Source organism: Notothenia rossii (assembly GCF_949606895.1).
Source record: "Notothenia rossii genome assembly, chromosome: 10".
Taxonomy (NCBI): Eukaryota; Metazoa; Chordata; class Actinopteri; order Perciformes; family Nototheniidae; genus Notothenia; species Notothenia rossii.
In genome coordinates this window covers 35,906,947-35,919,200 of record NC_136908.1, presented here as the reverse complement: position 1 = coordinate 35,919,200, position 12,254 = coordinate 35,906,947, and the positions used below count along the sequence as shown (strand labels likewise).

Below are 12,254 nucleotides of genomic sequence, written 5' to 3'. Positions count from 1 at the left end.
TGTGATTTTACTCTATGCTCGAAGCATACTCATGTCAGATCTGTCCTAATGCTACGTTCACACCGGACGCGATGCGACGTTTGGGGGCGGCGCGATTTCATGTAAAGTCAATGCAGAGACGCGATCAGAAGCAAATTCGCTCCGATGGCGCGCATGAAGCTGTGGACGCGGCGCGAATCACGCGATTGAGGCGATTGAAGGGGGCCGCGTCAAACGCGAGAGTTCAATTTTTTCAACTCGAGCGTCAAATTCACGTGACGCGTTCTCGTGGAAGCCAATCAGAGGTGAGGATATCAGCCTGCCGTCACTGACGTTCAACCAGAAAACATCAGCCATTAGCTGTTAGCAGTTAGCACACAGAGATCACAGCTCCTCATATCTGTTCAAACAAGTACAAACCACAGACTGTCTGTGTCATGGCGAATACAGTCGCTGGTTTATTTATGTCTGTAGGCAGGGGTGGACTGGGACAAAAATTCAGCCCTGGCATTTTCTGTCCAGACCAGCCCACTACATTATCAGCGGACACTACATAGAAGTCCACTAAACTTGCGGCATCTTCTCTCATGCATACTACAAAGGAGAGTCATATTCCTTGATAGCAGTTAACAAATAAAGCACTTAACTATGAACTCAAGGACTAAAATTGACAGCTATATCAATCAATCTTTATTCATTATAGTGTCAAATCACAACAGAAGTTATGTCATGACTAGGGGTGGGACGAGACTAACGGGAAGAACCCTTATGCTACCCTTTCAGTTTTTAGTCTGTGACTGTGAAAATCTTTTGGTGTAAGCCCAGTATTAGTTAAAACCAGACTCGGACAATAATAACAAAAAAATATCCTGACAAATAATCTAAATAGAAACATATTACAGCATTAGAGCTGAAACTCACTCACTCATTATGAAACCATAAATAGAGAATTGGAAAAAAAAATATATATATATATATATATATATACATAGCTGTGTGAAAAGTCTAAGACATGGGTTACAGGTCTGAATAGATATGCATTCTCATATACGTGTATGTGCACAAGTATGTATTGCTCTATACTTCCTTGTCCGCAGCCAGCCAGCTCCACTCCTCACCAAATTCGTGACCTGCAAGAAAAGCAAACAGAACTTGTAATCAGTATCTGTGTACTGACAAATATATGTAGCCATGTAGCCTTTTTGTGACGTAGTGACACTTAGTGAACAAATGTATCCGTCATGAAGGATGACTTAAGTCTCAAAAGAGCCCTAAGGCCTACCTGCATAACTGTTAATTGAACTTAAAAGATATGCAGATGTTTGAAATTAAAACCATCAATATGAAAATCTTCAGCCAGGAAATAATCATAATCAAACCTTTTGTTTCAATTTGAGACAAAACAAGTTGCATAATAAACTCACAAAGTCAAGACGAAGCTCTCAGATATGATCTATGACTCAAGCATCAAGAAGAACTTCTAGCAGGTCAGGAAAACCTGTTTGACAGGAGATAATGGTAGCAGAGAATATAAAGAGACATTTATGAATGACCAATTGTCATTTTATAACACATATAGTATGTTTCTTCACATAAACATTTAAAGATAACCTTTAAACATACACATATTGCATTCCTCTCACCACATGAAATAAGCTCAGGAACCTAAAAGTGGCCCAGTGACTGATGGAGGAGACAAAGCAGGTCCTCAAAAGGGGACAGAGGGAAAACAACTTCTTAGGCTGTCATATATAGGGTGGTCAACCTAAAAGAGACATGGAAACATTATTAAGTCTCTCATCATCACAAATCAAGTATGAATTCATATAACATTATAAGACACATGACATACTCAAAAAATCATAGACTTCTCAAAAAGTGGTGAAGTGGAGGCAGTAAGGGAGCAAATCCTTGAAAATGGACGGAGGGGGAACAACTCCTCAAGCTCTCACATGTCAAGTGGTCAACCTGAGAGGGAATCGGACACATTATTAAGTCTCTAATCATCACAAATTAAGTATGATTTCATAAAACATAAAAAATGATAAACTCACCATACTAGAGGAGACTCAACAGCCAAACTTTGGTGCAGTGAAGGTAGAGAGTGGAGGCAGAGAGAGAGCAAGTCCTTGAAAATGGACGGAGGGGGAACAACTCCTCAAGCTCTCACATGTCAAGTGGTCAACCTGAGAGGGAATTGGATACATTATTAAGTCTGAAAAATAAATAAAATGTTTTCCTCTGTCCTGCACCTAGAGTTGAAAACTTTTGGGATGTGCGTTTCTTTCAAAACTTTTTTAAAATTATGAAGTATGAATTTATACAACATTAAAAAATACATGATAAACTTACCAAATTCTAACAATGGTCCCAAATGAGAGAACAAGTCCACATATAGAACAGAGGGAGAACGACTCATGTACACTAATTTAGTGTACATGATCACACCATTAAGGATCAACACATAAGCACAATACAACTTCTGAAAAGCATCATTAAAATGACAAATAATGAATTACTACATCCATAATGTGTGATGTGTGATAATAACAATAATATTAAATATTTCTCGCCTTATCATTGGAGCAGCTTTTTAAGCAGCTCACTCTTCTCTGCAAGTCTGTCTATCACAGAGTCAGAGTCCAAGGACATGAGGATGTCTTTCTCTGTGGCCATCAACATAAATGCCTCCAATTTATCAGATGAGAGGGTGCTTCTGAGTCTGTTTTTAATAAACTTCAAAATTGAAAATGAGCGCTCACAAGCCACCTGTGTGAGGGATAATGTAAGCAGGTATTTATAAGCAAGGCCTAGGACAGGGTATGCATCTGTTAGCATGTTGAAACGGCGAAGTATCTGGTAGCAGCACAGAGGGCATTCTTTGCAGGAGCAACAGCTTATGGGAGTTATCTCAACCTCTTCTGTGTTGTCCTCCTCACCACCTGATCCATCTTCTACTGTTCTTGCTTTGTACTCTGCCAATGGGGATGTCTTCAGCATGTTCCACTGGAGTGCAAAGCTTTTCAACTCGGCCTGCATATTTTCCTTGGTTGCTCTGCTGTCAAATCCTTGCAAGCACTTGCTTAAGTCTTGAAGGGCAGACTGGGGAAGAGCACTGGTGCAGAGCTGAGGGAAGTTTCTGGGATCCAGACATGCCAAGTCCGCATATAGATTTCCGTGTGTTAAAAAGCGCCTATGAATGGCTTCAATTGCTGTGTCCATGATCCGGTTATGCACATTCACCTCATAGGATTTTTCTGCATCATCCAGGGTCTCATCCTGAGCCATCTCTCCAGGCAAGACTTTCTTCATCCTCCTCCTCTTTTGTGGCAGTGTGGCCTCCACTTCAATGTCCGTGTCATCTCTCTCTTGGATTTCTGTGTTTGTCCAGTTGACAAATGTGTCTGCTGCTTTTTTTACAGATTCAAAATCTCTTCCCAAGCTTTTCAGCGTATCCTGTGTCGATGCCACCATTCTGTGAGCAGAGAGGATGTCCAATCCTGCCGTCTGAAGGTATTTAGACAATGGAGAGGTATGTTCAAATATGCGGAGGAAGATTTGAGCCGTCAAGATCGTCTCATACTTGAGCAATGAATCTGCATATCCTCTGGCCATGACACGGATACATGGTTTCACTGTTGCCTGTTTCTGTATAGCTGATAATGTCAACAGCACATCAACGTACAGAACCATCTTCCGGTTTTCCAAAGGAGCCAAACACCTTCTTCAGGGCCTCATGCTTGGCCCACCAGCGTGTCTCGCCAATAGGAGCAAGGCGTCTACGTCTCTTGTTTCGGCCTGACTCTTACCACACATTCATCCTTTTATATGACTCTTTGATGAATACCGCAATGCCATTGAGGAGCGCAAACAGGGACCCACTCTCAATAACAATCTGGGTTGTGTTTGCAAGCACCAGATTTAGTACATGTGCGTAGCACCATACATGCACCTGGTTTGGAGATTGTGCAGACAATAGTGAGGAGAATCCTTTGTATTGGCCTTGCATGTTTGATGCCCCATCAGTCGCATTTCCAATGCACATGGTCTTGCTGAGGCCCATTTTGTCCAGAACTTCTGACAGCATGTTGACAAAGGCCTGTCCAGTGGATGAACTGCACTTCAGCACTGCAACAAGCCTCTCATGAACAACATCAGTAACATACCTCATAATTATAGAGCATTGATCCTGAGAGGTGATGTCCTGTGTTGTTTCCAGCTGCACTGAAAACATTCCTGCTTTCTTGATATCACTGGAGATGTTTTTTTTAATCAGATGGTGAATTGCATCTATCACTGAGTTGACTGTGGTTTTGGAGAGTAAAGTTACAAGAGAACCTCTGCCTCTCGTGCCACCAGACAAATGCAACTTTTTGCTGTTCTCAATGCAGCTGTCCAGGTGCTCTTTTAAACAGAAATCATACTTCCCCAGTAGAAGTATGAGTTCCAAGAAATTACCATGATCAAATGTGTGGTCTTCCAGAGTATATGCTGCCTCATTTTCTGACCTCCTGTATGCAAGCCCCCTCTTCCCAAGAACCTTGATGACATCTATGATGCGCTCCAAAACCTGCCGTCTCTTTCTGACCTGCTCTCTGTGCGCCGACATCTGACTGCCACCAAACACACTGCTGATATCAGCACTGGTGGATTTCAAGAGGTAAGCTTCAGCACAGTTTCTGTGTCCACTGCTTCTCTCATGCTCCTCTGTGCGCTGGTGTATATGCCTCCAATCTGATATTCCACTGATGAACAGACTGCTATCAGTTCTCTTACCGAATGCCATGCAGATGAAACAATACAGCATGTGACGCTCTGGACAGTACGTCAGGCACCTTCTACTGGTGCCGTCTCTGCTACAGAACACTTTCTGCACCACTGGATTGCTACTTTCTTGCTGAGGATGGTAATTTAAAAATGACTGGAGATTTCTCTAATCAGGTTGTGAAAAAAAATCTGTTATTTGACTGGCACACTCATAGCTCTCAACAGCTGTTTCCCTCTCAGGTGATCCTGTCTTTGGGCTGACATACTCCTCACTCTCTCCAGCCTTTTCCCTCTCAGGTGATCCTGTCTTTGGGCTGACATACTCCTCACTCTCTACAGCCTTTTCCCTCTCAGGTGGTGCAGTCTTTGGGCTGCCTGAATTGGTCTGTCTCTCTCCCTGAACTGACCAGCTGGACTTGCCCTGAACCTGTCTGGGCTGGACATAGGGAAAGCATTTATCATTAGATGGGGAAATAACTCAAAACCACAGAATAATGTACAAGATAAAAGATTAGTTCATATTGAACGAAACATTCGCGAGCGTAACAACACTAGTGGCTTTGCCATGTTTTCATTATGACACTTAGTGTTTTCCAATGCAAAAAAGTAAGATCTTTGTGACAAAACCTGAAAATGCTCAAGACAGCACTATACACAGCCATTTGAAAACTACAGTAAAAGTAACACATTTACACAGAAATTAAAGTTACACACAAATTATGAAATAGTTATCACCTCAGTAAACAATAAATGAATTGAAAGATTACAATACATTTAATGGCAAATATTGCAAATTAATCTAATTATTTCCTATAGGTTTACTTATATTTTGTGCTAAAATTCAAAGTATCTCATCTGTATTTACAATACAGCTTGATTCTGCAGCTTCATCTCTACTTACAGCTCGTTGGTCCATGTGAACGTTTACTGTTGCTATGACTACAAGAAACCGCTGACGTTAGCAGCTCTTAGCTAGCCTAGCTAAATCATCTGAACAATAAAAACCCATATCACAATTCGGCATATTTAAACAAAATCAACCACAACTACCAACATTCACAGCACTTCAACTCTGGGCTAATATGTTGTAGGACTATGCAGTTAATTAGGTCACATCACATTCAATGTAAAAACATTTTCTACTTTTTTTTGGACATGTCTCAAAAATTTAGCCTAGCCAGCCCCAGGCTAACGTTACTTAACATGTATGCCTCCACTCGCTCGTCTCCCGGCGCAGCAGCACCTGCTGGGGCGGTGACCACGGCACCAAATAGGTCCGTCAATTTAGAATATTTAGCAGCCTCCACCTCCAGAGACTAGTGATGTGTCGGTCGCGAACGAGCCGATTCTTTTGAACGGCTCTTTGGTATGAACGAGGGGAACCGAGTCGTACTTGGTGAGAGCCGTTCTTGTTATCGTTCAATTGTTAGTCCGCACTCACTGCCTGCCAAAATCCACTCGCCTGTTAAAAAGCTTGATTTTGTTCCCCAAACGTATTCTGTGAAGACCCGCCCCTACTCTGATTAGTAGGTTTCAGCAGGAGGAGTGAGATGGGGTGGGTCTTAACGGAATACGCGAGAGAGAGAAGTCATAACAAGTGGTACAGGACAGGTAGACGACGTGTTTTTCGGATGGAAAATGAGCCAAAGGCGAAAACGCAGCAGCATTTTGATGCACTTCAACCAAATAAGCGCACCATTTGTAAAGGCAAAATATCCTTTAAAGCAGGGCCAACAAATGATCTCCATCGCCACTTAAAAACACAGTATCTAATATTAAGAGTTGCGTGAATTTCATTCAAGGCAAGGCAACTTTATTTACTTAACACATACGGAGGGTAAATTCAAAGTAGTACATTCACGGACATGAATGACATGGATATGGTGCCACCTTGTGTCGTGTTTACAAAGCAGATTATTAACATTAGGTCTGGCAATACAGTCAATCCTTATCCTGGTGATTATTTCACAGACAAACCAAGTAACCCCGCCAAAAAAACGGCTCTTTTGAACGGCTCTTTGAAAGGAACGGAGCCATAAGATCCGGCTCCCTTCAAAGAGCCATAAATCCCATCACTACCAGAGACTTCAGCTTTTTAAGTCGCAGTTTTTCAGCGCCACCCGGGCGTTTCTTCTGCTTATCCATTTTCAGCTCAGCAGCAGCCCGTCCCGCGACTCCCACCCATGCCATGAGGTCCCGCCCCACCCTGGTTTGTGTTGTGATTGACAGCACTGTCAGGGCTCTCTGAGCCTGTCAGCCCATGATTGATTGACAATGACAAACAATAGACCAATAATATGTGTCGATGCTGGCAACACACTGCTAGCCCTCTGTAGCCAATTGGCCGGCCCAATTGGAGGGAATTTAGAGGGGAAAAAAAGAAAAGAAAAAAAACTGCGGACCGGCCCACATTGGGTCAACGGCCCACCGGGACGATGCCCGGTATGCCAGATGGCCAGTCCACCCCTGTCTGTAGGCCGTTGTTATGAGTGTGGAGTGAGCATATACAACGTTAGCTTAGCCTGGTCGATCCAATCTCCATTCAGAAAACAAGCATTTTAAAAGGTTTTTCGCCTGCCGTCTTGTCTGCAGACTTGTCAAAGCATTAATTCATGGTTTTTACTAACCGGTATCAGTATGTTGTTACGTCAGCATTATTTAGAAACGTGTATTACAATTTAATCATGGTAAAATGTGTTCATTTTGTTGTAGTTGTAGCTCCCGAGCCAGGGCGTCTTGTTTGAATGATGCGAGTAAACCCAGCCGGCAGCTGCGGTGTAACTCGAGCGTTTAGAGCAGGGGTCGGCAACCCCTGGCACGCGTGCCAGCATTGGCACGCGACACCGTAACCAGTGGCACACTAGGAATAAGTGGAATAAGTGTGCAAAAATATTTAAATTAATTTTCGGATCCTGAACGCGAGACCGCCGCCAGAGCGCGTCCTCCCGTTACCTGCAGAAGGAAGCCATGCACGCAACTTAGCCCAGCTCTCTTTATCTCCAGGTGACTTTCTGCCGCTTTCCTCCGTGGTGCAGTGCTGATCGTTTCACCACGGAGGAAAGCACTTCACTAATTGCAGTACCCATAAGGAGCTGTACAAATGACGCAGTTTTTGCGTGGCTGTGTTTATTTAGTTGAAAGCCCAGTGGCGATCTGCTCATCTCTCATCGAAATAATATGCTACAAAGGGGCAGACTGGCCATTTGTGTGTTGAACTTTCCTGTCGGCTCCCAGACCGTAGTCGAGGAGGGCAGAAGCAACAAGCTTCAGGTTCAATAACCCACTTTAGCTTAAATGACTGGAGAGAGGCGAGCTCTTCTTTGGAGGACGTTGCATTTATTTAGCTGTTCTTCTGTTTCACAAAATACATCACAGACCTCTGTTTTTCTGCTTTCCCGTTTCCCTTCCAGAAAGATACACACGTTCCCTCACTGTCGCTCTACCATTAATTACACATGCACAAGCCACACCCCTCTTTCTCTCTCTTAAAGGGACAGCGATCTCATCTCACTCTGCATGACCCTAATATCATAACATGTGTGTTCTGGAGAATCACAGAACGGACGATCGTCCTTATTATTATGCCGTTTAAACCAATTATTGAAATGTGTTTGTTAAATTCGGCATCATGTAAGTTGCACCGACAGGTCCACACACTGCTTCCCCGCAGCGAGGCTCCCCCGCCCTCCTGCTGATAGTTGACGAGCGTCAAGCTCCTCAAACCCCCCCCCCCCTTGACAATTCTCGATCGTTGGCACGCTGATAACATTTTTTTTTTTACATGGCACTTCATATCAAAAAGGTTGCCGACCCCTGGTTTAGAGCGATGCGATAGGAGCGATTAGAGCGAAGCGAATATTCGCATCGCGTCCGGTGTAAACGCAGCATTAGAATGCCACCAATCTTTATTTTGATGGGCAGTTTTGGCAGGGACAAGTTATGCATCAGGGATCATGCCACATGCCAAACCCTCAGCTGTTATCAGAGACAGCAGTATCTCACAACTACCCATACTGCCCTAGTTACAACAATTCAAGGTCAGAGAGGTTTCTTAAGGGACCTTAAACAAAAGAATTCATTATGGAGCAGAAACAAGGAGCTGCACAGACTTTAATGAAGAACAAAAGAGGATGAGGAGTGAAGTAACGTGCCCTGTGCACTTTGTTCTCTCAGACAGCACACTTTTCAAAATCAACGTCTCTGTCAGTGTTTTTCTTTAGGCTGACCAAAGACAGGAACAAACACTTGAGTTCAAACTTTGCAGGGAACACTAATTAATACGGTAAGGTGGAAGCAAACGCTTAATGAACGAGCTTTTTGTCCATTTGTGCATATTGTTGATTTAAAACAGATCACATAATGTCTCATACCAGAGGAAACATTGTGTGTGTGTGTGTGTGTGTGTGTGTGTGTGTGTGTGTGTGTGTGTGTGGTGGGGCAGAACCTCTGCTCCGCGCCGTTCCTATATGAGCGGGTTCTCAAAAGAAGGAAAAATTCAAAGCAGCCAGGATAAGGGTTAAACAATAATCTGTTTTAATGGTAAAACATACAATACATCACCCAATCAAGTAATCACGAAGCACTCTGCAACAGCAGCTTCAGAATGCAGAATCCTCCGGACCCAAGTTCTACCACCGTGTGAGACACCTCTCAGGAACGGCCAGTCAAAAACAAGAGCGCCGATCTTCAAAATGATCACAACATTTATACACAGGTGGGGATGAGTTGTATCGCTTGCTCTTCCCTAGCTATTTGTTATTGGCGAGTTCACTTCTGAGCGAGCTGAAGTGAGGAAGTGAGTCCGCAGTTTGTCGATTCCATCTGTTTCGCTCCCGTGTGTGTGTGTGTGTGTGTGTGTGTGTGTGTGTGTCAAAGGTCCTCCCCCTCTTGCTGGAATCGACGTCTCTTCACATCGATGGTCAGGTCGCTCAGCAGAGGTTTGATGTTGCAGCCAGATGCAAGCTTCTAATCCCCCCCCCACAGCGCTGCCTTCATGGGACCGGACAGCCAGAGCAGACCATATTGATTGGTTATGCCTTTGTGGTGCCCTTCAGCATGCATGTCCTCATATTGACCGACACCTTGAACGTTTCCCCCCACCTCAGATTATGATGATAAGGACAGAAAGGAAGCTGACAACAAGAATTTATCTTCAGCATGTGATTCTGTCGAAATAAAGTGTTTCTGTGTGTATTAGTACGACCTGACCAAGCAGCAAAATGGTTTCAAGATCACTCTTAAGGACGCTGGAGGACAGCCTGTTGTCCCGTCTGTCCTTGGCTTCAGGGAATTTCTTGGGAGACACAGAGCTGGTGGAAAACTTGGAGACGACCAAACGCACCGCCAGCGAGATTGAAGAGGAGGTTTTTATTTTAACTTAACAACTCTCTATTTCCTTTATTTATGATAACTTTGTCACTCCTATTAACTCTTTAGAGTAAAGTGAATACAAATGGTGTCTAAACTGCTAAACATATATGCAGGGGCAGATTGGAAGACTTGCTGAGCAAAGCGAATAGCCGCTAATTCGCAGCAGACTGCGTGAATGACGTGAATGCGCAGCACAAATGACGCGAGTGTCACGGTTTGTGAAACAAGCAGGACCCAAATGCAGATATAAACTGAACTTCCTTTATTTCAAGGCTATGAGATATATGTACAATGACAAAAACAGAACACTCACCGCAGAACTAGTCAGGGAACAAGGCGAACCGACCAAGACAGACAGACAACCCAGAACTTAAATACACACCAGACTCAATCACAGAACAAGACACAGGTGAGGAGGGAGGAGAACACACAGGGGCCCAGGTGAACATAATCAGACAATTAGACACACCAGTGAAACTAATGACAAGAGGAAAACACAGGGGAAAGGACCAGACAATAAACAGGAGGAAAACATGACATGGAAAACAGCAAAAACACCCAAACCTACAAAACTATAAACGTGACATAACATGAGAATCGTGACAGCGAGTGACACACATTTTGCACCATATCCGTGAGGGTTAAAAATGTGCGACAAATTGACATGACACTGTCTCGCAAAAGCCAATCATCATTTGTCACTGTCATACTGTAGAATCAGAAGGAAAAAAATGGCAGAGCACTACAGTACCTCAGAGACCTGACAAAAATCACTATTTATGTGTTCAACCATAGACTTTCTATGGAACTTTGAATCAAACCGTGTCCATTGTTCACATGTCATTCTGTATACATTTGTTTCTTTTTGTCGGTGGCAAAACATAACAAACGCCCCAACAACACATTAGATCAGTCTATCCATGATCCCTTACAGCAGCATCAGACTCTCACTGACGGCTACCAATTACCATCATTTTCATTTTACTGTTATTTAGAATATTTCTCTATTTTCCCATTTTCTGGTTTCAAAAGTGAATCTATAATAGTTATTTTTACAAGATCAAATAACCACGCATATAACAATTCACGGTATTTATTTTAGCGCTTTTCCAAGCGTCAAAGCGTGTATTATATATGATATTACATATATTAGACATGTAGTACATTGAATACTGTGGACAATACCCACAGGAGCAAAGTAGAACACAACAGCCCTAATATAGTATATAGTCTTGCTTTACATTTACACAGATATTGTAAGAGGGTAGTCCGTCTATAACCTTACTATAAAATATTTGTGATTTAAAATGCAAATATGTTAACCACTAACCCCTGTTAGTTTACAACTCGTGATCTACATGTATTAACTGTTAAAAGAGTCGTGAGTGTGAACCACTCTCCGTCACCGCCCCTTTCTGCTGCGTCTTCCTGTTGGTCAGCACATTAGATCAGTGAGAGGAGGACAGCGCTGTGATTGGTTGATGTGAGTTTGCCTCCCGTCAGTGAGGAGATGCCTTGCAGGTGTTCAGTCTTAGACATTATTACCCAAAAAAAGAGAAACGGCTCATAATTAACGTGTTCCACGGAGTGTGAGAACATTTTGGCTGGAACAGTGAAATAGCTCTGAGGGTGTTTATTCGGATGGTGCACAATATCACCATTAGCTGAGTGTATACATACGTATCTTAGATGTATGCCTGTGTGTATAAGTATGACTCAGTGTGTGTTTGAACTGTCTTTACTGCAGGTAAAAGAAGCCAATGTGACAGAGGCCAGGATCAACGAGGCCCGGGAGCTCTACAGACCAGCGGCAGCTCGGGCTTCCTTATTGTACTTCATAATGAATGACCTCAATAAAAATCAGCCCATGTACCAGTTCTCTCTGTCTGTTGACATGCCATGTTTCCACCCCCTCCGAGACCCCTCTTTACACTCACTTCTCCGTTCTTCCCCCCTTCTTCCATTTGCTCCTTGTGTTTTATGCTCTTTGCTTTTATTGTGTTTGCTGCTCCCTAATGTGGTTATGTAGAGCATAATGTCTTCCATATTGTCAGCCAGCGTCGCTGAGAGGAGGCAGCCTGAGATATGGTTTGCAATCACTCCAACTCTGCAGTTAGCTGCCCTGGCACAAGTTATTT

The 12,254-nt window shown here is 43.3% G+C and overlaps 1 long non-coding RNA gene across 2 annotated transcripts; it reads right to left on the bottom strand.

Moving 5' to 3' along the window:
* Positions 1 to 452: 452 nt before the first annotated feature.
* LOC307022233 lies at positions 453 to 2,962 on the bottom strand. Of its 2 annotated transcripts, XR_013803330.1 has the most exons (4): positions 1,832 to 2,962; positions 1,623 to 1,744; positions 1,404 to 1,477; positions 453 to 1,109 (listed from the first exon to the last, which is right to left on the bottom strand). It is a non-coding gene; the product is annotated as an uncharacterized lncRNA (long non-coding RNA). The 2 variants fall into 2 exon arrangements; XR_013803329.1 differs by having other exon boundaries at positions 1,623 to 2,962.
* Between the last annotated feature and the right edge of the window lie 9,292 nt (positions 2,963 to 12,254).